This window comes from Chlorocebus sabaeus, chromosome 14, assembly GCF_047675955.1.
Source record: "Chlorocebus sabaeus isolate Y175 chromosome 14, mChlSab1.0.hap1, whole genome shotgun sequence".
Lineage (NCBI taxonomy): Eukaryota > Metazoa > Chordata > Mammalia > Primates > Cercopithecidae > Chlorocebus > Chlorocebus sabaeus.
The window spans coordinates 7677588-7702473 of record NC_132917.1 but is presented as its reverse complement, the minus strand read 5'-3'; the positions used below and the strand labels follow the sequence as shown (position 1 = coordinate 7702473).

Sequence of the window (24886 nt, the reverse complement as noted above, 5' to 3'; positions counted from 1 at the left end):
TCCTCCCTCTGTCCAAATCTCATATCCCCTCACCAGTTCCCTGATTGCTGGCATCAAGGGACAGTTTAGAATGTCAAAATACTTTAGAAAACAAAGGAAAACGAGGATATGGCAAAATCACATCTAACAAATATATTTCTAAAGGGTTTGTGAAGGGGAATCCAAAAGTTAGGTTAGAGAAAGCCTAGATTTGGAAATTTTAAGCCTTATTTCATCATTCTTTGCACCTTATCGTCATCATCCATAGGATGGGGACAAATGAAAGCAATCTAGCAGAGTGATCTGCACAGTAAGGTCACTAACTTGTGGTTTTTGAGTACAGTGACTTTTGCAATTGAGTTGATCATTTTATTATTTTCTCTATATGTTTTTACTTTTCTTAGTTAGTGTCAACATAGATTGTAAGACAAAGTGAACTTTGGAATAGCTCACAGGAATTATTGCAGCGTAGAGGCTGTGGAAGGCTGGAACCTGACAGAGGGCTTGCTCTGATAACCCTCGGCCAGTAGGGACCAGGACAGAGCACTGGGTTTGGGTTTGGGAAAGGTGGACTGGGATCCTGGTCCTATCACTTGTTAACGATGGGGGGTGGTGCAGTTTTCCCGACCTCGGAGCTTCAGCTTCCCATTTGAGGATGAGTAAAAGTGGTGACCTGCCAGCCTGCTATGAATCTCACATGGGGTCCCCTGGATGAGGAAAGTTAGATCCTAGAGGCAGTCCATCCACCTTTCCTTAGATGCAAATGAAAGGCTCCTGGGGTTTCTGGAATAATGGTTGCATCCTCTGCCAGGATCTTAACGGAATGTGGGTTTTCCCCTACCTTTCAAGGTTTTCATTTCTGTTTTTACTACATTTCTGGGAAGAAAAAGCCCAGATCCTCAGAGCAGCAATCATAGCTTTTCACAGCCTTTTCCATGGCTGTTTTGTTTTTTTTTTTTAACTTAAAAATTGTCTTGAAAATGCAACTGATATAATTTTATTTTCTTTTGCAAGTTAAAATTCAAATACTTTCTAAATGCAAAAATGTTCACATGCTGTCCTGTTTGTTGGCAGCTGCAGAGTTACCAATATTTAGGGGAAAACATTACATAATCTGAGGTTTTTCCTTTTTGTCATCTAGTGAATTTTCTTCTTCACAACTTCCCAATTGACCTTTGGTCTATTTCTTCAACTTTGAGCAAACAAAAACAATTGGCAGTTGTGAAATTATACCACAGCAGGCATTGCCAAGTTAACTTTTTATCTGTTCCTGCACAAGCATCTTAGCTTTGGCCTTGAGCATTACTACCATTGATATTTTGATTTTTAGGAAACTAATTTGAGAATTTAATGTTTCTTGCCGAGTATATTTTATTGGGTTACACAGCTCTCTTCATGAGCCGATACGATTTGGCTCTGTGTACCCACCCAAATCTCATCTCGAACTGTAATTCCCACATGTTGAGGGAGGGAGGTGATTGGATCATGGGGGCAGTTTCCCCTATGCTGTTCTCCTTAGAGTGGGTGAGTTCTCACAAGATCTGATGGTTTAATAAGGGGCCCTTCCGCCTTTGCTTACACTCTCTCTTGCCGTCTTGTGAAGAAGGTGCCTGCTTCCCTTCTGCCGTGATTGTAAGTTTCCTGAGGCTTCCCCAGCCAAACAAAACTGTGAGTCAATTAAACCTCTTTCCTTTATAAAGTGCCCAATCTCAGGCAGTTCTTTTTAACAGTGTGAAAACGGACTAATACATAAGCTAATTAAAATAGTAAAGTGCAAGCTGATCAAAGCTCCGTCTTCCCGCTTAGGTACCCTTCCTGCAAAGCAGTCATTCAGTCATTTGTTCATTCACACACTTATCCACTCTTTCATTTAATAAAAACAGTGAACAAACACCTGCTGTCTCCAAGGCACACCGCTGAACAATGTATTGCATCCAGAATTCATAGTAAATATTATACTGGTGTTATATATAAGGTGATACAAAAATACAGAAGAAATAATTGTAGACAGGTCATGACATTTGAACTGGGCCCTGAAGAATCTCCTCAATGATCCCTTTGAATGAACCCACTGTTTCAAAACAAACATTCCCAGCCAATAGAAGGGTCTGGCTCTATTCGAATTCTGGTCCTTAGAATTATCTCAGACATTTTTACTACCTTGAACACCACTTGACCGAAATGCAATGCAGGCATCTTTTCTGGTGTGGGGCTCAGCAGTTTTCTTACCCGTAGTCACTAGCCCTGCTCCTCCAGGCCTGTGCAGCATGAGCAATAGGAAGGATGCACCCATCTGTGCCCCTGCCGGCTGCCTGCTCCCTGCTCCCACATGTGGCCCCACAAAGTGGATGGACAACTTCCTCCTGCACACTTCAGCGCTATGCTGTGGGTGTCTATGAGCATTTTACTCTGTCTCTTTTTTTTCTCTCTTTTTCCCCTCCCCACCTCCCAACTATAAGCCAGAAATGCGTCTCCCTCTATCTCCTATTTAGCAGCTTTAGTGAACGAGGCCTTGGGCACATGCAGTGGACTGTGCCTGGGAGACAGACTTGACGCCGGGAAGGTTTGTTTATTCTACCTGCACTGTCCTTTTCTCTAGGCACAGTTGGGCAAGGACCTGCCAGGCCCGGTGGTGTCAAGAGTGGGACCAAGCCCTTATTCTTCCTGCTGCAGAGGCACAGGCAGAAGATTCCATGTCTGGAGTGATGTCCTCCTCAGACTTCCACATAGCTAGAGAAGGAGAAAGGGTGGCAGGCCACATATCTAGGGGGTCCACTGTGTAGTTCCCAGGGGACCTTAGGGCACAGGGATGCTTGGGACTGGATCTGGGTCTTTGAGGCTATTGCATGGGGAGGATTTCCGCACCAAGCCCACCTTGATTTGTGCACAAAATAAGCAAATGTACTTAAACTGGATGATTTCTGAAGAGCATTCTGTACATGATAAAATTTTTTGAATACTCACAAAGTGCTAACAGGTCATCAGGAACCCCAGTCACCTGATTTGCAGGGAAGCTCTCATCGCAGGCCGCAGCATCTGCCCTGGAGGCTCTACATGGAGTCCTCTCTGGGCTGCACAGGGAGGCTCCCAGCAAGCACGTTTGCCCCTCTGTTGTGTGTGTTTGTACTTATGTATATGGTGTTTGTGTGTATGTGGTGTGTGTTGTGGTGTATATTGTGGTATATGGTGCGCATATGTGTGGTGTGGTGTGTGTATCTGTGTGCCATGTGGGTGTGTGGTGTGCGTAACTGTGTGCTACGTGTAGTGTGGTGGGTGTGGTGTAGTGTGTGCTGTGGTATGTGTGTGATGTGTATGTTTTTATATTGTGTGTGATGTATGTGTATGTTGTGTGTGTTGTAGTGTATGCTGTGTGTGGTGTGTGAGATGTGTGTGATATGATATTTTTGTGGTGTGTATGGTGTGTGTTTCTGTGTTGTGTATGGTGTTTGTGTGTGGTGTTTGTGTAGTGTATATGGTATGCATATCTGTGTGGTGTGGTGTGTGGTGTGCATATGTAGGTAGCCTGTATGGTATGCATATTTGTGTATAGTGGTGTGTGGTATATGTGTGTGTTGTGTGTTATGCTGTGTATGTACCATATGTGTGGTGTGCATGTTTGTGTGTGTGTGGTGTGTGTATATGCCGTGTGTGTGGTGTGGTGAGTGTGTGTATACACTGTGTGGTGTGATGTGTGTGTGTGGTGTGCGTGTTCGTGTAGTGTATGGGGTGTGGCATGGTGTGCGTGTTTGTGTGTGTTGTGGTGTGTGGTGTGTGGTGTGTGGTGTGTGGTGTGTGGTCTGTGCAGTATGAGTGCTTGTACATGTATGTTTTGGTGCATGGTGTGTGTGTGTTGTCATGTGTGTTGTGTGTGCTATGTGTATGTGTTGTATTTGGTGTGGTGTGTCATTTGTTGGCATGTAGGGTGTATCAAGTGCGTGTTTGTGGGGTGTGCTGTGAGGTGTGTGTGTGTGGTGTGCATGTTTGTGTGGTGTGTGTTTGTGTGTGGTGGAATATGGTGTGTGTGGTGTTCTGGTGTGTGGTTTGTGTGGTGTGTTGTGTGTATTGTTTTGTGGTGTGTGTTGTGTGTATGGTTGGTGTGTTGCATGTTGTATGTGGTGCACATGTTTGTGCAATATGGTGTGTGACGTGTGTAGTGTGTGTGGTGCACATTTTTGTGTAATGCATATGTGTGCTGTGTGTGGTAAGCATTTTGTGTGTGTGTTGTGGTGTGTATAGTGTGTGTGTGGTGTGGGTGTGTGTTGTGATGTGATGTGTACAGTGTGTGTGTAGGTGTGTGATGTGGGTGTTGGTGTGTGGTATGGTGTGCGTTGTGGTGTGTTTGGTGTGTATTGTGTGTGTAGTGAACATGTCTGTGTGGTGTGTAAGGTGTGTGTGTGGTGTGGGTGTTTGTGTGTATTGTGGTGTGTGTGTCTGATGTGTGGTATGTGTGGTGTGTATGGTGTGTATATTGTGGGGTGTTTGTGTGTTATGCGATGTATTGTGTGTATGTGGTGAGGGTGTTTGTGTCTTTGTTGTGGTGTGTACTATGTGTGGTGCTTCTGTGTGTGGTGTGGTGTGTGTGTGGTATGTATGGGGTGTTTGTGTGTTATGGTGTGGTGTGTGTAGTGTGTATGTGCAAGTGTGTGATGCAGGTGTCAGTGTGTGTGGTGTGTATCATGTGTGTTGTGGTGTGTTTGGTGTGTACAGTGTGTGTGGTGAGCATGTCTGTGTGGTATGTAAGGTATGTGTGTATGTGTGTGGTGTGGGTATTTGTGTGTGTATTGTGGTGTGTGTGGTGTGTATGATGTGTGTTTGTGTGTGTTGTGGTGTGTGTTGTGGAGTATAGGGTGTGTGTGTGTCGTGTGGTGCAGGTGTCTGTGTGTGTAGTGTGTGCTGTGTGTGTGTTGTGGTGCACGTGTCTGTGTGTGGTGTGTATGGTTTGTGTGTATGGTGAGGGTGTCTGTGTGTGTGTTGTGGTTTGGTGTGGTGTGTGTGTCTATGTGTGGTGTGTATTGGGTATGTGTCTGTTGTGTGTTGTGTGTTGTGTATGTGTGTTTGTGATGCAGATGTCTGTGTGTGTTGTGGTGTGGGGTGTGTGTGGTGCGTGTGTCTCTGTGTGGTGTGTATGGTGTGTGTGTGTGTTGGGGGGGAGTGTCTGCTGTGCGTGTCTGTGGGTGTGGCAGGAGCCGTGCTCCTGGGTGAGGTGTCTTAACCCCCTTAAACTGTTGTGAATGGCCCTGCGACCACGTTATTTGTTCAAAAGCCCCGTTTTTTGTTCACTTTGTCTCGGTGAGAGCAGGTGAACTATGAGGAGAGCCCAGGGAAAGCCAGGGCCCCAGGAAAGGGGCGAGCGAAAGAGCTCGCGTCCTCAGTCTGGACTGTTGGCCGGGGGATGGCTTGGGAGCTGCCCACAGAAGGTACAGGCCCGCTGGGCACTGTGGGCAGGGGACACAAGCGCCACCTGCCCCATGCCCAGCGCCACTACCTTGGGTGCCGGCTCCCTGCAGGAGAGGTGCCTTATTTGGTAGCATGGCTGGCCTCGCCGTGCTTGGCGGTCTTCTCCTGGCTCCTGCCTGGGGGTCTGCGGTTCCTCAGAAGCACTAGGCTACCCTTTCTCAGAGTAAACACGCACTCCGGACAGTGTAGCCGCGACTTGGCAGGTGATGGCTGCCAGACAGCAGCTCACACAGTCAGGACTAATTTGGTCATGGGGAGCATCCTAGGGTGTCATTTACTGGATCTTCTGGAGGTGCTGACAGAGCACACAGCGGGGGGGACCTGCAGAGGGACGCCCAGTGGAGTTGGCAGGGAGACAGGGCCTGGGCCGGGCTGCCCCGCGAAACCAAAGCCAGACCAATGTTGTTTCTGGATGGTGGGGTGTCCAGGACTCCCTGCCGCTGTGACTGTCCTTGACACTGAGCAGGCAAATCAACTTCATCCTCTGGAGGAACAAATGCCGGTTCTCTCACCTTTGGTTAGAACAGGAGCTATTAAACAAATAATTCCACAAATTAAAGCTGTGTTTGATCCCAATGGCCTGCTATGAAGGAACATCTTCCTTTGAGACATTCATCTTTCAGCTCTGGGGCTGTCAGACGTTTCCCATCAATGGTAGGAGGTGAGACAGTGAATAGTTTCATCTTTGTGAGCCTGTGGTTTCTGTTGTAATCACTCATCTTTGCTGGACGTAAGGCAAAGGCAGCTCTAGAAAACACGCATAGCGATGGGAATGGCTGTGATGCTGTGGGGCTTCCTGCACAAAAATAGAAGCCTGGCTGGATGTGGCCTGTGGCTGTACATCGCCCACCCAGCTTTCATTTGTCACCAAATATGTAGTGGATGCCTACACATTCTAGGCCCTGCAGATAAAATGATGATCTCAAAGACAGAAATGTTTCCACAATAGAGTTATATTTTTATGGGAGAAAGAGGCCAAAACTCAAGTAATTATGAAATAAATGACAAAGTACTGATAGTTACTGTCAAAAAGAGTAGCACAAAGAAAGAGTGTGTTAGCACCCAGTCAGCTTCCTTCTCTTTAAACTCGAATCTTTCATTTAACCCTGTAAGGACAGCAAGCTAGTGTCTGATTTATTTTGCATCTACAACAGCTCTCTTGGTATCACCCTATCGTCATTTCTGACATTCTGGTGAATGCAACTAGATAAGAGAAAGAAACTAAAGACATACTAACTAAAAAGCAGGCAGTAGTACTGACCTTTTGTGGCTGGTGTGATTATATGCTTATATAAGAAATACTACAAACAGTAAGGAAATTCAGTTCATAAAAAAGGGCATACAAAATTAAAAAGATGACATATATACCTTCCATATATGAAAAAAAGATATAGAGGAAGAAAAAATCTTAACAAAAACAATAAAACAATATTTAGGAAAAATTTTAAGATATATGTGACTTACAATAAGAAAATTTGAAAATGCTCCTGAGGGACAGAAACATACAAGACTATGACAAACAGAAATTCATACTGTATTTTCGAATCAGAAGATTTTACCATTTTAAATGTGTCAATATTTTCAGGGTAAATTATATGTGTAATACAAGCCCTATATATCATTTCATATATATTCATATTTAATTCATATATATTTATATATGTAAAGTAATAATTATTGCATATATAAAATGTTTAAACTATTACACATATGAAATTTAATAATTATTACATAAAGGGAAGGTAAGACAAGAGTCTTTTCAAACTAGCGGCACCTTGGTTTTTTTTCTAATGGAGGTGCTGCTAGTTTGAAAGGGCTCTTGTTTTACCTTACCTTTGAAGCTGTGGTGATACATAACGTTTCATAATGATGACTGGCCTACAGTTTAGACTCTGGCATGCTATTGCTTTTTTAACAGAGCCTGTTTTCAGTCAGTACTTTTACCTTGACAAGAAATATGGGAGAATAAACTTCCTAACCCTGCCTGTGATTGCATTATGTTAGTTTTTTATTGTTTTTGTGAGAAAAGAAAGTAGCCAATTTCATCTAAGAAAAGTGGTGTAAAAATTCTAGATAAAATTTTATGATGCTCAATCTGATAATGTATAACAATAATCAAATAGGGAGTATCCAAGTAATGTATTGCTGGCTCAATATCAAAATATCCATTAGCCATGATTTGACACATGAATGATTTAAATAAAATAATCATTTTAATAGATGTGGAAAATTGAAGAAAATCAGTAAGCTGTGTTAATTTTTTAAATTCTTAAGAAATTAGAAATAAAATGTAAGTGTCTTTACCAGAAAAGACATCTATCAAAAAATCTACATCATGCTTAATGGTGAATTATAAAATACATTGCACTTACCTTAGAAAAAGGTAAGATTTTTCATTATCATTGATATAGTTTGACTGTGTCCCCACCAAAATCTCATCTTGAATTCCCACATGTGGTGGGAGGAACCCAGTGGGAGGTAATTGAATCATGGGGGCAGGTCTTTCCTGTGCTGTTCTTGTGATAGTGGATAAATCTCATGAAATCTGATGGTTTTAAAAATGGGAGTTTCCCTGCACAAGCTCTCTCTCTTTTTCTGCTGCCATCCACGTAAAATGTGACTGGTTCCTCCTTGCCTTCTTCCATGATTATGAGGCTTCCCCAGCCACGTGGAACTGTAAGTCCAATTAAACCTCTTTCTTATGTAAATTGCCCAGTCTTGAGTATGCCTTTATCAGCAGTGTGAAAATGGATAATACAGTAAATTGGTACCAGTAGAGTAGGGCACTGCTGAAAAGATAACCCAAAAATGTGGAAGCAACTTTGGAACTGGGCAACAGGAAGAGGCTGGAACAGTTTGGAGAACTCAGAAGAAGACAGGAAAATATGGGAAAGTTTGGAACTCCCTAGAAACTTGTTGATTGGCTTTGACCAAAATGGTGGCAATGATATGGACAATGAAAGAAGCACAGATTGAGGAGCTCTCAGATGGAGATAAGGAACTTGTTGGGAACTAGAGCAAAGGTGACTCTTGTTATGTGTTAGCAAAGACACTGGTGGCATTTGGTCCTGCCTTAGAGATTTGTGGAACTTTGAACTTGAAAGAGATGACTCAGGGTATTTGGTGGAAGAAATTCCTAAGCAAGAAAGCATTCAAGAGGTGACTTGGGTGCTGTTAAAGGTGTTCAGTTTGATAAGGGAGACAGAGCATAAAAGTTTGGAACATTTGCAGCCTGACAATGCAATAGAAAAGAAAGTTCCATTTTCTGAGGAGAAATTCAAGTCAGCTGCAGAAATTTGCATAGATAACAATGAACCAAATGTTAATTCCCAGGACAATGGGAAAACGTCTATAGGGCATGTCAGAGATCTTCATGGCAGCCCTGCTTATTACGGGTCTGGAGACCTAGGGGGAAAAAATGGTTTCTTAGGCCAGGTCCAGGGCCCACATGCTGTTTACAGCTTAGGGACTTGGTGCCGTGTGTTTGAGCCACTCCAGCCATGGCTAAAAGGGGTCAAGGTGCAGTTTGGGCTGTGACTCCAAAGGGTAGAAATGCTGAGCCTTGGCAGCTTCCATGTGGTGTTGAGCCTGTGGGTACACAAAAGTCAAGAAATGAAGTTTTTGAACCTTTGCCTGGATTTCAGAGGATGTATGGAAATATATGGATGCCCAGGCAGAACTTTGCTGCAGGTGTGAAGCCCTCATGAAGAACCTCTGCTAGGGCAGTGCAGAAGGGAAATGTGGGGTCAGAGCCTCCACACAGAGTCCCTACTGGGGCACTGCCTAGTGGAGCTGTGAAAAGAGAGTCACCATCCTCCAGACTCCAGAATAATAGATCCAATGACAGCTTGCACCATGGGCCGGGAAAAGCCACAGACACTGAATGACAGCCCGTGAGAGCAGCTATGAAGGAGGCTGTACCCTGCAAAGCCACAGGGGAAGAGCTGTCCAAGACCATGGGAATCCACCTCTTGCATCAACATGACCTGCATGTGAGACATGGAGTCAAAAAAGCTCATTTTGGAGCTTTAAGATTTGAACTTCCCTGCTGGATTTCAGACTTGCATGGGGCCTGTAGACTCTTTGCTTGGGCCAATTTCTTCCATTTAAAGCAGCTGGGTTTATCCAATGCCTGTACCCGCATTGTATCTAGGAAGTAACTAACTTGCTTTTGATTTTACAAGCTCATAGGTGGAAGGGAGTTGCCTTGTCTCAGATGAGACTTTGGACTATTGACTTTTGAGTTAATGCTGAAATGAGTTAACACTCTGGGGGATTGTTGGGAAGGCATGATTGGTTTTGAAATGTGATGACATGAAATTTGGGAGGGGCCAGGGGTAGAAGGATATGGTTTGGCTCTGTCCCCACACAAATCTCATCTTGAATTTCCACACATCGTGGGAAGAATCTAATGGGAGGTAATTGAATCATGGAGGCAGGTCTTTCCCATGCTGTTCCAGTTATAGTGAGTAAGTCTAATGAGGTCTGATAGTTTTAAAAACAGAAATTTCCCTGCACAAACTCTCTCCCTTTTCCTGCTCCCATCCATGTAAGATGTGACTTGCTCCTCCTTGCCTTCCTCCGTGACTGTGAGGCTTTCCCGGCCATGTGGAACTGTAAGTCCAGTTAAACCTCTTTCTTTTGTAAATTGCCCAGTCTTGAGTACGTCATTATCAGCAGTGTGAAAACGAACTAATACAATCATCGACACTTCCTTGTTCTTCAATATTTTCTTCAAGTACTAGAAAATGCATTACAACAACAAAAAGAAACAGAAAATATAAGAATCGGCAAGATAGTAACAAAATTCTTGTTTGCATACAAAATTCACGAAAATCTATAAACATGCTATAAGAATTAGTTATAGTTTAGGAAAGTTGCTAAATATATGAGTAATATATAAAAAAGGAGTTTTTATGCCAGCAAAGGCAAATAATTAGATGTAAAAAATACAGTACTTATAATAGTGACAAAACTATAATGTACATAAAAATACATCTAATGAAAGCTATTTATGGAAAATTTTTTATAAAAATTATTGATTTAGAGACTTTCAGTTCTAGAAACGTCAGGCGAGATGAAACAAACTCTCTTGAAGAGGACAGCAATAGCAAAAAATGTATTATATGGAGTTTCTTTGTGAAGAGATTAAATGGTTTAAAAATAACTGTGGGGGAATGGTTGCACATATATTTACATACATTGAAACCACTGAATTGAATATTTTAAATGTGTGATTTATATGGTATATGAATTGTACCTCATGAAAGCTTTTTAAGCAAAACAACAACTGCCATAACTTAGACCAAACCAAAGTTTGTGTCAAATCCTGTTATGTAATATTGGTTAAATTTTATAGTCTAAAATCTAAGCTTTATTTATGAGAATACTCACTTCACTGCTGAGGTGTGCCAACAAAATATATTAATAAATTTATAGAAACAAAATATTCGACCTGTTACTGACAAAATACAAAACCTGCAAATAGAAATGTATCTTTAAAAAGAATCTTTTTTAGAGTCAAGGAAAGTTATGAAACATATCAAGGAAATTAGTAGTTGGTAAATATTGAGTTAATATGTTAGACATTCCTTGTCAGTGATTACAGAATACTTATATCAAATGAAATTAGATTAAATATATATTTGAAAGGTAAACATCCAAAGTAGAATAAATGTATCATTTTTTATCCTAAGTAATAGAATTTCTTGCATTTACTTTCAATCAACAAAATAGTTAAGTGCTCTATTACTACTACTTGATTTATTTCAAAACCTCTTTGTACATCTAAAAGTAACTTTAATGTAAATTGTTTTTATATAAATTGTGACCCTTAAAATTAAAAAAAAAATAATACAAAAGGGGAAGAGGATAGTTGAAACAAGTACAGCAAAGCTTGATGGCTGTTGAAGTTGAGTTATGAGTACCTAGGGGGTTTTATTGTATGTTCTACTGTTATGTATATTTGAAAATTTTAAAGCTAACAAAAAGAAATAGCTGGGCTAAAATCTAACAGAAGATGATACTTTGTACAGATAAATTCCATTAAAATGTGCTTCTTTTTCTTGAAGACATTTGCTAATGAAGAAGAAACAGCAACAAAATGTAGATTATAGGATGGAAAAATAAAATAAAAGTCCAGTATCTGTCTGATGCCTACCCACACAGTAAGCTGGTATTCAAAATGGCTACAACCACAAATTAAACATAATTTGAAGTTATTCCATTATTATGTGGGTTCTATTAGGTTTGCACGTCCTGGATTTCCAGAATATCTCCTGGATTTGAAATTAACGTGATAGTAGAATGTTTCTCCTGCAGCCATAAAAAAGAAAAGAAAATATGTTGTTAAGAAATATTACATTTTTATTACCTGAAATTATTTCTAGGAATAATTTTAAACATTAGGATCCTCACACAAAGATAAACAGTCAGACAATAAATAAAGGTTTATTTATGCATGCAAGTCAGAGAAAACAATAAACAATAGTAATACAATGACTCGGATACAGGAAACATACATAAACTCTGAAGTAGGTATGCCTATTATATATAAAGGTCTTTTTCTAAGAGCGAGCAAAGGAACTTATTAACATTAAACTTTGGTAAGTCAAGGGAGCTTCATAAAATTTCCAAATGTCCAAGTTGTTAAAGAGGCAAAAATTGGAATGGTAAAAATTCTCCATCAAGCTAAACAAGACAAAATAAAATGGTTAATTTAACTCAAATATAAAAGTAGTTACATTAAAGCAACAGGTAATAAATTCTTCAATAAAAAGACAAAGATGGTCTTAAAAGGAAAAACATGGGGGAAGCAGGCATAGTTTATATACAAGTATATTAGTCCTTTATTGCTTTGTAAAAATTCTCCCAAATCTTAGTGACTTAAAGCAACACACGCTTATTATCTAACAATTTCTGTGGACTAGGGATCCAGGCATGGTCTCGCTGGATCCTTTGTTCCAGGGTCTCTCACAAGGCTGTAGTTAAGATATTGGCTGTGCTAGAGTCCATCTCATCTGAAGATATGATTGAGGAAGGATCCGATTCCAAGCTTACTCACATGGTTATTGGGGGTTTTCATCTCCTTCAGTGATGTTGAACTGGTGGCCTGTTTAATGGCTACTCACAGTTTCTTGCCTCTGCATAGGGAAACTTGCCACATGACAGCTTGTTTCATCAAACTGAACATGTGAGAAAAGTCAGAGAGGGAGCTTAAGCAAGGCAAAAGTCACATTCTTTTGTGACCTAATATTACAAGTGATATCCCATTATTTTTGCTGTATTTTATATCTAGCAGTGAATAACTAGTCCAAACTCAAGGGTTGGAGATTGCAAAAGATTGTGAATTCCAGGAAATTGGAGGCAATCTTAGAAGTCTGAATAATAAAATATATTATCTGTCGAAATTAAAAGAAACAAAAAAAAAATCCTTTTGAGCATCAGATCATATGAACTCTAAGTCAAGAAGCATTGTAAAATACAAGTGATTTCATAAGAATAAAAGAATGAGTTATAATGATGACAAATTCTACAAGTATATGTTTCTAATAACCTGGTGTCAGATGAACTGAAAACATTTAATACATGTACAAGAAGAAGTAAACTGACAAACTCTTGGGTAATTTCAAACTCCCAGTGTTTTCAGATTTATAGATAAAGTAGGCTAAACAAAAACAATTATTATATAGTAGATTTGAATAATTAGAATAACAAATTTCTCTCAAATACATAGACTTTTACACTTAATAGATGTTGAATGTATTTTAAGTACATTTGTATATTTGGAAAATAGAATGGAAAACAGATGATGTCAAATAATTAAAGTCATATGGATTATGTTCTCTGATAACCAGGTGATTTTGGTGAAAATCAATAATGAAATATATGACTAGAAAATTACTATATGTTTGGAAAATAAAAATTAATTACACTCCTAGGTTTTGAGTGTGTCAAGGAAGAAATCATAGTAAAAGCTGCAAAATACTTGGAACTGAATAATGATAAAAATGCTATGTACCAAAACTTCTGCAATGAAAAGAATATTGAAGCAAAATTTGTGTTCTTTAACTCAGGTGGGAGGAAAAGAAGAAGGGCTGAATGTAATTTACCACATATAAAATTAAAGGATTTAAAATTAATGATTATATTAATAAATGCAAAATGTTATACCTTATAATATTTCACATCAATTAAAAATTAGCAGCATCATAAAATCTATAGTAAAATTACATAATTGGGAAATATCAAAGTTTTCTCTTCATGATTTTTAATAAGATTGACCACTATCATTTTATTAAACAGAAGATTCTACCCATCATAGAAACAAACTTATAAAATTGTAAAGGGAAGAAACTCATCATTTTCAAATGCTATGCATTTACATGCAGTAAACAATTTACAGAAAATTATCAGATCTAGCTCATTTGCTGAAGACAATATTAATGTATAAAAATCAACTTTTTTTCTACATACCAGCAACAAACAGAAAATGAGATTTAACCAACTTTATTTGCAATATTTACAAATATAAGTAAGATAACTCTAGGAAAAAGTACACAATTTTGTTAACAGATACTAAAGTAGACCTTATTAATAAACAGATGTACCATGTTCATGGATAGCACAACTGAATTTGTGTGTGCATGTGTGTACCTAAAGGTGTGTCTGTTAACTCGACGTGCTGATTCTAAAATTTATAGGAACATACGTTTTTGTATTTAGAGCTGTGAACCCACTAATCAAACATCCTTGCCATGTCAGAAGTCTTGAGATTAATAGAAGAAGCAACAGAGCAATAGAAAGTATTGGAAAACTTCTTCCTTAAACTGCAGTGGTTTGGGGACGTTCTTTAATTGATGGCTATTTGTGGTAAAACCCAGCATAAACACTGCGATCCTTTTAAAATTTGGAATTAATTTGAAAATTGGCAAGTGGAAGGTCTCACAGACAGTCAGTTCAGAGCTCTGAGTCATTTAAGAATCCGAGTCCTTGGTAGAAATGACTATCCAATGTTGTTCTTACTATTGTTTCCCTTCTCATATATTTCAGTGAAAGTATAAAAAAAATTTGCATTACATGAACATTGATTTCAAAACCTGGCTTTGCTTTTAATGTGGAAACTGGTGTTCAGGTTCTGTTACTAACTAGTCATAGAGTATTTAGCTAAAAGCCTAGCAAAAGTCGGTATATATGACTTTAATTATCCTTTTATTAGAGATTGATACTACACACAAGAGAACCCAACAATCAAGAGTGAAGGAAAAGTGTCTTCTATTGCTTTATGACAGCCAGTGAGCGTAGGTGAAAAGAATGACAGTCCAGAATCCTCAGCCTAGTCCTGAGCTCTAGAACTAAATTGTCACCTGCTTCTTATCTCCATATGTAACTCATTGCCAAACCTTATTGTGTTTACCCCTAAAGTATGTCTCAAATCTGCCTGTCCCCCCATTCCCAAAGCTTCTATTCAAATCCATCATCACTTTCTTAAATATTTGCAAGGACATTCTCTAAAGTCTCCTTGTTTCTAATGCCATTCTCCCATTCACCCATTTTCTACCCATAATTTAAAGTCATATTTGGAAAATTTTTAAATATCTACTTATAACTCCTGAGTAAATTCCCAATCCACTTCCAATTGAAACTCAAAAGCATGGAAGGCTACAAGACCATACATGATCTAGCTACCATCTATCTTCCCATCTTCTACTCAGACTCCTTTGCTTTTGGGTCATTATATTTCAACTATACCAATATGTGTGTATTTCTTCAAACACGCCAAATTCTAAGGCCTGAAATTTTTTGCCTAACTACTATTCATCTTTCAGGTTCCAGCTCAAGTGTCACTTCCTCAAAAAGAATCTGCCTGAAATCCAAATGTTCTCTTTCATTATTTTTTCTTGTAGTACTCTGTTCTTTTTCTTTGTTGCACTTATCACAATTTGTAGCTATGTATTTATTTGTCTGATACTATATGAAATGTCTCTTTCTCACTGGTGTTGAAGGTCCCTGAGGACAGAACCACAAAAATATTTATTTATTTTTGCTTACCACTGTATATCCAGTATACTTAGAAATAGTAGACAGTGAATAAATATTATTGAGTTATTTAATAAGCAAAATCATATGATCTCAAGCAATTCATTTACTTTCCCTGCTATCTAGCTTATTCAAATGTATCCAATGACCTACTGTTTTACAGAATATTAATGGGACAGCAATCGATAGCAGTGAGAAAATAAATGACATTATCTGACTTTGTTTATATAATATAATTTTCATCGCTGTTTGAAGAGTAAGTTGTAAGGAGAAAACAACGAACCTTAGGATGAATGTGGAGACAAAGATGTCATTAGATATGACACATGCTTTGATAAAAGAATCGATTAATTTTGCTAATAAGTTGGGTTTGGGAGTGAAGCCAAGGAAGTAATTAAGGATTCTGAATATTGACTTGAGCAACTGAGTGGCGATTTATTTTGACATAAATAATATGAGGATGAACACATTTGAAGGACATATGACTTTTGAAATGACTTCTACACCACGTGGATACATCCAGTAAAGACTTGATGGTCTTCACATATCCATTATCCTGAAATGTACATCCTTTTCCTGGGATAGTTCTCCAACTTCATCTTTTATCACTCTGACCATACTGATCATGACTTGAGTAAAACGAATGTATTCCTCCTAAGGGTGTTCTCCCCCAGTGATTATCATTAGCTGGCTCCTTCTTAACATTCAGTTCACAGCTTCAATCTTCTGCACAGAGCAGCCTTCCTGGACCACAAAATGTAAAGTATCTAAAGCTTGTTGTCATCTCTACAGCAGCTCTCCACATGCCATCTCTCACTATCAGATGTGTTCTCCACTTGCTTATTTTTACCTATGACCATTCTTTCAAGTAATACTTCCATGAAGGCAGAAACAATACTGGTTTAATAGGGAAATAAACAAACACACAACCTGAAAACACCTGAGAGGTTGGCCAACCTTTCCAGGGAACCAGGTAAACTGTTCTTCCCAAGATGAGATAGCAGAAACCAGTGAACATTTTTACAGATGCAGGAGTAATGAACCAGAGTTTCTATGATTTATTTTGTAGCAGATGTTCTTTCTGTTCTCTGACCTCTGTCCTGGGGACAGCAATTTAGAAAATGAAGGGGTGGCAGCACATGATTATGTCACATACACTTATTTAATTGAAATGATCTCATTTTGTAATAGAGACTGCAAACTGAGAGAGAGCTCTGAGTGGCAGCTGTTGCTGTCCTCCATGGGCCCTTCACCTGGACTCTGGGCTCATGGATAATTCTTTATTAATCTCTTTTCTAGCATTCTTGGTCTTTTTTTCTCTTTACTTCTCCCATCTTCCATGCTTTCAAGACAACTTGTCTTCCTCTTCCAGCAGTTAAATTTTAATTATCCCTTTCCTCAAAATCTCATGGTATAGAATTTGTTTTACTTACATAAATTCTGTTTAATCTCTAATTTCAGGCATCCTGTTACAGGCTGTGCACAAGAACAACCTCAGCTCATGCTCAGAATCTACCTCCCTTGTTGCTCACCAAAATCCTCCAGCTCTGTAAGTTCATGAACTAGGACTGCAGCTTCTGTGCCCTGCAGTGTGTTCTCCTTAGCCGGGATGTGCTATAAATTATTAGATAAAGTTGGAGATTTTGCCCTCTATCCCTTTCAGAATTTCTGTTTTTTGGGTCATTTGCTATTCTCCCATTATTTCTTATGCCTCTCTGCAAAGCATCCCTGGACTACCAGCTAATGCAGAGGAATAAGAATGGTTAGCTTCTGCAGTGATTGTGAATTTCAATCACAAACACAGATGTTCAGTTAATAACATTTTCTTTTCATGTATTCAAAGATGTTCAAGCACATAGTTTTTAGAGTCAAGTAGCTCTATAACGTTTATAACAAAAACAGCTAATTCTTCTACCTTTCTCAAGTCTCTTACCATCTCAAAGAGGTGGCCACTTCCAACCCATCCAGCTGATTTTTCCTGTAGTAGAATATATTTACTATATATTGACTAACGTATTTCTATAAAGTATCCATATACTTCTATTTCTTAAGTTTTCAGTTTCAGATGGTACCAATGGCTTCCTAAGGTGTAAGATGAAGATTCAGCTTTCTCATAACACCACCCCAATGTAGACATATGTGTACATGCCTCTATAGATGCGTCCCTTCCCCCTTTCCCAAAAATGTATTGATTTGTGTCCTTTATGATGATCATTTTCTTTCCTATAGAATTTGTTTTCCCTTGGAACTAATGCTTTGTCTCTTTCTATCCGTTTAGATCTCTAATTACTGTTAATTAATGCATGGTCTACCTTCCTGACAGAAGGATAAACCTCCTCTTAATATATTGAGGTTTTTTCCTTGAAGACATCCACTAGGAGTCTTCTGTAATCCTCCTCAAATATGCCAGGCCTGTGCATAGTTGTTCCCATGGGAATTTTCTTCATAAACATACTGGAAATTTGCTTATTCACATATTTTTGTATCTTTTGGGTTAGGCATTTCTTTTCTGGTGTAAGAGCCAAGGAAAAGCTTTCCCTTTCACACTATGAGGAGTCACTGAAAAATCACCTGACAAAAGGCCAATTCTCTGGAGAAAAGTCATAAAAATTTATTAACACACATATGGGGGAGAACCACAGTGATTACCCTAACCCCCCAATGGGGTTCAGAAGCTTGTATACCATCCCGAGGTAGAAAGAATTGGGGTTGGGTCCTGATAAAAGTTATGAGAGAGGGAGAAGAGGAAGCCTGAAGAGCAAAGATGGTCCTGTTGTATAGGTGAAATCTCACAGATCACAGCTCTCAGAGAAAATAGATGGCAAACGTTTCTTTGGGCCTTTAAAAATGCCAAACTCTTAGTCTTTCCAACATCTGGACAAGGGAAGGTGTCAGAGAAAACCTGACTGCATTGATGTAGATTCTCCCCAGATGCAAATCTCCTCCCAAGAGACAGATTTTGGGGGCTGATTCTGGTTGCTGGCTTTTTGAACACCCAACTCAAAATATGTCACAGAAGTTTATTTTGGGGTGAAACATTTTGATTTTCTTCACTGTAATCCATCCTTTCCTCTTTCTTGGTTTAATTTCTTATTTATTGTAGTCCATGTTCCATCAAAGATTTCATGGGAAGTAAAAATTTGAGAACTGGTTTGTCTGAAGGCATCATTATATCCTTTCACTTAATTGATGGTTTGAATGCAAATAGGATTGCAGGTGAAAAATAATTTTTCTCATTATAGTGTTAAAGATGCTGCTCATTTTTTCTAGATTCTTCTGTTGCTGTTGAAACCTCTTGTTTCTATTACTTCTTGCTAAGTAGCAAATCATCTCAGATCTTAGTGTGTAAAACAATGATTTTTTAAAATTTTATTTTATGTTCAGGGGCACATGTACAGGTTTTACATAGGGAAACTTATGTCATGGGGATTTGTTGTGCAGATTATTTCATAACCCAGGTATTAAGCCTAGTACTCTTTAGTTATTTTTCCTGATGCTCTACCTCTTCCCACCCTTCATCGTCCACCCTCCATCCTCCAAAAGGCCTCGGTATGTTGTTCCCCTCTCTCTGCCTATATGTTTTCATCACTTAGCTTCCACTTATAAGTGAGAAAATATGGTATTTGGATTTCTATTCCTGTGTTAGTTTGTTAAGGCCTCCAGCTCCATTCATGTCCCTGCAAAGGACATGATCTTTGTTCTTTTTTATGGCTGTACAATATTCCATGGTGTATGTGTACCACATTTTCTTTATCCAGTCCATTGTTAAAACAATGATTTATTATCTCTTATGATTCTCTGGGTTGGTTGTCAGTTTTCTGGCTGGATTCACATGTGCTATCTAACATGACACACTCAGCTGAACTGGGCTGAACGGGGAGGGTGAGATGGCTGAGTCTTTCTCTGCTTGTGATACCTCATCCCTGAGGGGACTTGTCTGGGCTGGACCTCTTTCACATGCAGTCAGCGGTGCTCCAGAAAGGCAAGACCCCGAGCACAATAGCAGTTTTTTAATCATCTGCTTGCATCACATTTGCTGATGCCCCGTTGGCCAGAATAATATCCATGGCCAACACCCAGCATCAGTTTGAGAGATGATTATACATGTGCATGGATACTGGGAGATGCGATTCACCTGGCAACTTTAGTGTAACAATCTGCAATAATCTAGCCTCTGGCCTCAACGGTACATATTCCTCCATGTGCAAAACATACTCATGACCCCTAAAATCTCATCAAACCACAACATTGGGCTTAAAATCCACTGATCTTATTACCTACATCAGCCCAGGTGTGGATTAGGCTTCTCTCTTTGATTCAGAGATGCATGAATTTAAAAAAAAACCATGCTATCTGCCTTCTACACATCTATACTTGATGGTGAGACAAGGGCAGGATATGTGCAATAGACATTCCTATTAAAAAGGAGGAGGAACAAGAAAAACATAGAGGTCACTGTCCATAGCATTTCTGAAATCCAGCTGATCACATATTGTAAGGAACCTGTGTCTGATCATAGAAATTTTTTCTTTATTAGGCTCAATTCTGTCCCTTGGAAGTAGTTCTGTGGTTAATGGTTTACCATGTTTCTTAAAGAAATCCTCTGGGATTCTTACCTCTGAAACATGTATTTCTTCCTATATAAAATAGGTCATATTTTCACCTGAAGAGCCTCCTTGTTTCCTGTGGAAAGTTGAGAGCTCAAGAACATCTTTATTTTTTGAGTGATTTCTACCTCTTTTGTTCCAAACTTATACAACTCCTTAAAAAAGTTTGTGGGCATTTTATAAATCTGATTGTGATTCACTCCATGTCCCAAAAACCACACCCATGATTCTTTTTGGGAGAACCATAGGCCATATGTACAGCTGCAGTGAAATAACACTTTTAAGAGTCTTAGAATGATTTTTCTCTAGCTGAAGGAGTCTTCTAAGCAGAGGTCTTTTCAGGGCCTTAACAAAGGATCTTATGAACACATCCTTGATTTACTCTTTATCCAGAGGCCATTTTTTATTTTGAGAGTCTTTTGCCAGCTAGAGAGCCTGGAAATGTGAAACAGTTTGATTTTCCAACCCAGTAAGTCTGAATTGGAAATTCTTCTTGCATACTGAATAGTTCTCTCTTTAGCTCATATTTATCTTTCCATATCTTTTCATACGGAGCTAACAGAAGCCAATTGGCACTTTCAATACTCTGCCTAGAAATCTTATCTGCATGCATAGGTTAATTTGGTACATTTTCTATTTCCCAGGAGTTTTACCACTTCTTTCATAACTATAAAACATGGGTCATCATCTTTTAAGCTTTCTATCAGTTTCATTACTGCACCTCCAGCCTCCATTATCAAGCTCCTCACCGCGGTGTCAGCCTCCACCACTGCCCCTTCCCAAAGCCAAGAGTATATACATCTTAGGTCTTTGTGATAGCAGTGCCCTATTTCTGGACCCCTTTCTGTTTTAGTTATTTATTGCTGCCAAACAAAGCACCCTAAAATGGAATAATGCATGTAACTATAAAAAGCTGCATACAAATGCGGGAAATAATATTAACACTATTATTTCAAAGAACATTTAATCCGAAGATACAAAAATTGTTCTGTTTTGTGTGAATGATAGACGAGAGTGGACACCAGGCTATTAACATCGTTTACTGATTTTTGGAAATGTGATACTTGAAAAAGTCCAATTAGAAGCTTTCATCATCTTCCACCTCAAACAAAAGGCATGCTGCAACTCAACCGAGTAAATGGCATTTTGTTGTGAGAGATGTTTTTAATTAGAGAGCTGATTAAAACTGTGTCTGTCTGGAACTTAGAAAAGGTGAGTTGGTTTGCCTTCGCTCTTGTGAGTGCATTTCGGCAACAAACACCAAGAAGAGTTGGAAAGGCTGGTTCCCAATGCCGTTTCTGGCACTCAGGTGACCTTAGGCACCTCATTGCTCTAGCTGGGGTTCTCAGTGTTCTCATTTGTAATGTGACAAGCTTAGTCCATCCGCTCTTCATCATTTTCCCTAACCTTAACGGTCAATGACAGAATAATTTGAGACTTTAACTAAATCGTCTCCATCTGGAAATTGGACTTATCCTCAAAAGAAGACATGGTGTTAGTACTGGAAAGAACTTCTGAGATGATTTTTATAAAATACCTTGAGTTATTTTTGGTAAAAGACCATGACAATCCCAAGCTTTCATTTACTAACAAGTTTGATCCTAAGGTAAAAAAGTCGGGATAAATCCTGTCCTTAAAATATATTGATCACTCCTCAGAGAATAAAGTGATTCAGATAATCAATCCAGCTTCAATTTAATTGCATTAAAGACCGAATATAAAAATTGCTGGGTTAGTGCTGAAGGAAATGTTTACCTAATAAGCATAGGTGCAAGTTTGCCCATAACAATCTGTGTGTCTATGCCTGTATCTTTATCTATTTAATATATTATTTTTATGCTAGAGAATTTGAGCACAGACAAGCTATAAAACATGCACGAGAACATACTCCACAGGGATTAAAGTATCTCCAAAGACATGAAAGTACAAAGCATCCTTTCGACTACAAAATGAATTTGACTCTAAATTAACAGTGTTGACTGGGTGCTGTGCCTAACACCTGTAATCCCAGAACTCTAGGAGGTCGAAGCAAGAGGGTCATTTGAGCCTAGGAGTTTGAGATTAGCCTGAGCAACATAATGAGACCCTTCTTTATACAAAAAGTAAAATAAAAATAAAATAGCCATGTAATTTATTTTTGAGTAGTTGAATTATGTATTAGATTATTGCAACTTATCAGACAAAGATGCAAACTCAGAAATAAAAAGATTCATGCCACCTCTAAGATCTTACTAAATTCAACACCAATTTAAAAAATGACAGATATAACAGCTGAATTCTCTTTTGGGCTATAATACTGGAAAAATACATAATTTTGGTCAAATAATTTAATTACGTTGTTTTATCTTAATAGATAAAAAAGAAATGTGAAGATATTTTGTAAATGAAAAACTACTATTAAAGTGTGAGGGCTTAATTTCATTTACAGTGTTATTGTTTTATTGAAGACTTCTTAAGTGGACAAACTATAACAAATGTGAAGCAAGTTTTCTTAAAATTCCATATTCTGTAAGTTGTTTTGAAATATTGGTGAATACGAATATTATGTATTCTAATATGTTTATATAGCATGTAATGTTATATATAATATATTCCATTATACTTACAAAATATATATTAGTTAATATATAAAATATAACATTAATATATGACCTACTAATAAAATATTCATGATATATATAATATAATCACATATATTGAATTATATTAATATAGTATATAATATAGTATGTTTATATTTATATATTATATATAATATGTCTATACAGAGAGATATTTGTATTTTTTAAAAACGCTATGTTGTAAATATTTTGCAATTTAATGAATAATTCCTGTAAACTTGACTTTAGGTGAAAGTATAATAGTTAATCTTCTCCAAGTTCCCAAATTTTCATTACTTCCATTGTTTACTCATTTAATGGGTAATTATTTCTATTTGTTGTCATTTTAATGTATTTTATGTTTTTAAAATCATAAAGGATGTGGTATTAATAGTTTTTATGCACAAATTATTATCAACATCTTTGACTATTTTGATAGGATTCCCTAGAAGTTTCCAGAGTTACTGGGCTAAAGTTTTGTACTTGATAAAAATTGACATATTATTCTAGGAAAAGATTGCAAATGTGTACAGATTCGAGCTTTTACAGGTAAATGAGAGAATTCTTTTCACATGTCATGCTCTCCAACATTAAGAGGTTTCCAAAGTTACTTCTAATTTGTAATGCAAAAACAGCTTTTATTACCTTAATTACAAGATTTTATCATTATAGAGCGGGCCTGTCCAAAGCTGTAGCCACCAGCCACATAATTTAATTTGAAATTCACTAACTTACATAGAATTTAAAAATTCAGCTCTTCAGCTGCACCAGCCACATTTCAAGCGCCCCGTAGCCACATGTGGCCACAGTGTTGAGCATCTCAGAACAGGACACTCCCAGTGTTACAAGCATTTCAGCTGCTGTAGAGGCTAGATTTTATCTTTATAAATTAGTAGCTAGTTGTAATTATGTTCTTTCATTTGCAATTGACAGACACAGACACATAACTCAAACCTGCTTAGAAAATAAAAATAAGGACAATTCTCTAGCTCATTTCATAGGCAGTAGGGGTGGATATGGATTTCCAGGCATGTTTTAGCGTGTTATTTTAAACAATGCTTCCATCTCTCTACAAAAATCAGTAACCTATTTTTTTTTCCATTTTCTTCTATCACTCTCCATTTGGTTGCAAAGATGACAGCTTGTGGTTTATTTCATTCTCATAAATGTTCCGTCATTAGCAATTTGGTCTGACTTATTTTAATCACATAAATTAATTATGGAAGAATTTTTTAAAAGCTTGTTATAAAAATTGTTTATAGTATTCAATTTTTCCATTCAAACTATAATAAATCCCTGTGTATTATTTGTATTTTATAGATCATAGAAATATTTTTGTTTTCGTATATTTTGTATATAAATCTTACAAAATTTATAGCTAGGTACTTCATGTTTCTATTACTATTTTGGATAGGGTCTTTTTTTTCATTTTGTTTTCTAAAAGCTTACTGTTCATTTCTCAAAAAATTATTGAGTAATCTGTATCTATATTTTATCTGTTTACTTTGCTTATCAAAGTTATTAAGTCTAATATTTTTTCAATTGATTCTCTTAGGCTGTCTAAGGTATAATCTAAGTAAATTCTTTGAATTATAAATGGACTGTTTTTTAATTATTACTTCAAATAGTTCCAGTTATATTGGTTCTTGCCTTTTTTCATTCACTAGAACATTCAGAACTATTTTTTAAATTTGATTTTAGACATTAAGAGTGCTTGCAGTTTTTTACTTTGAAAAATTCACCTTGAAAAGACTAAATACAAATTTCAAATGAGTTCTCTACATCTTTATTTGGTTGTATATAGAACAATGAAAGGTCTTTGTTGCCATTTTTTTAAGAAAAATCTTACTGCTAGAGTTTCACTTTTCTTTCTTCTTGTTGGATGACTAAACAGGAAGAGTGTAGAGCTGCCAAGCCAGCCTTTGCTCAGCTGCATCCTGCCCAGCCTCAGGCGCTCAGTGACCTCAGTAGGATCCGCTGCTCCCATCTTCTAGCCATCTCGTGGGGGAGGGCTTCCCAGGCTCCTCAGCAGGCAGTTGAAGATGTAGCCCCAGGGGACTCCTGTCCCTTGGTCACATCCCTTTTTCCAACATGACCTTCTCACTCTGGTCCTCTCGAGGCTGTCTTTGCTGAGGACAGGCCATGCAGATCCCTGGTCAACCTTGCTCTGCACCCAGGTTATCAGCATCCTCAGGGTCCACATCT

The 24886-nt window shown here is 38.1% G+C and overlaps 1 long non-coding RNA gene across 1 annotated transcript in view; it reads right to left on the bottom strand.

The window, feature by feature from the left end:
- Nucleotides 1–11213: 11213 nt before the first annotated feature.
- LOC140713287 (uncharacterized) overlaps nucleotides 11214–24886 on the bottom strand; it is a 39924-nt gene continuing 26251 nt past the window's right edge. The window contains exon 3 of the long non-coding RNA XR_012095186.1: nucleotides 11214–12836. This is a non-coding gene — a long non-coding RNA (uncharacterized lncRNA). The remainder of the gene's footprint in view (nucleotides 12837–24886) is intronic.